The 680-nt window shown below is 37.1% G+C and overlaps 1 non-coding gene across 1 annotated transcript; it reads right to left on the reverse strand.

Annotated features, from left to right (window-relative positions):
• Positions 1-294: 294 nt before the first annotated feature.
• Trnas-uga lies at positions 295-367 on the reverse strand. Its single transcript has one exon. It is a non-coding gene; the product is annotated as a tRNA-Ser (tRNA).
• Positions 368-680: the final 313 nt, after the last annotated feature.

Consider the following 680-nt stretch of genomic DNA (forward strand, 5'->3'; position numbering starts at 1 on the left):
TGCGACCTCTCGCTGTCAAGGCGAGTGTCATAACCACTAGACCACGGAGGCTTCATGGTTGAACGGATTCAAATACCACCAGATACACTCTATTACCCAATTGGTACGGCTCGAAACAAATATGTGCATATAACATAAATCAAGGTAGCCGTTAACACTGTTAAATCATATATAAATCATCAAAGAAAGGTAAATACAGTGTTCGAATAAAGGACTTAATAAATACATCGTGTAGCATAGCTCTCAACGAATGTAGTCCTGTAAATAAATGAATAAAGAAATTGTGTAATAAAATGCCTCTGGCGGGACTCGAACCTGCGACCTCTCGCTGTCAAGGCGAGTGTCATAACCACTAGACCACGGAGGCTTCATGGTTAACAGATTCAAATACCACCAGATACACTCCATTACACAATAGGTACGGCTAGAAACAATATAGGTACATATAATATAAATCAAGATAGCCGTTAACACTGTTAAATTATATATAATAAATCATCAAATTAAACACTGTATTTACATATATATTGCAATCAGAGTGATTGCAATTGACCATAATGCCAATTGGAGTGACAAAAATCGCAAAGATAAAGAGAATCACTGGGAACTTTTACCACACCATTTGGACTCAATATTAGGAACGTTCTCCCAGTACACTAAATTAAACCTATGACAATCCA

The sequence above is a fragment of the Anneissia japonica genome, unplaced genomic scaffold (genome assembly GCF_011630105.1).
Source record: "Anneissia japonica isolate Jap-2015-1 unplaced genomic scaffold, ASM1163010v1 scaffold170537_len649_cov106, whole genome shotgun sequence".
In the NCBI taxonomy this organism is placed as follows: domain Eukaryota; kingdom Metazoa; phylum Echinodermata; class Crinoidea; order Comatulida; family Comatulidae; genus Anneissia; species Anneissia japonica.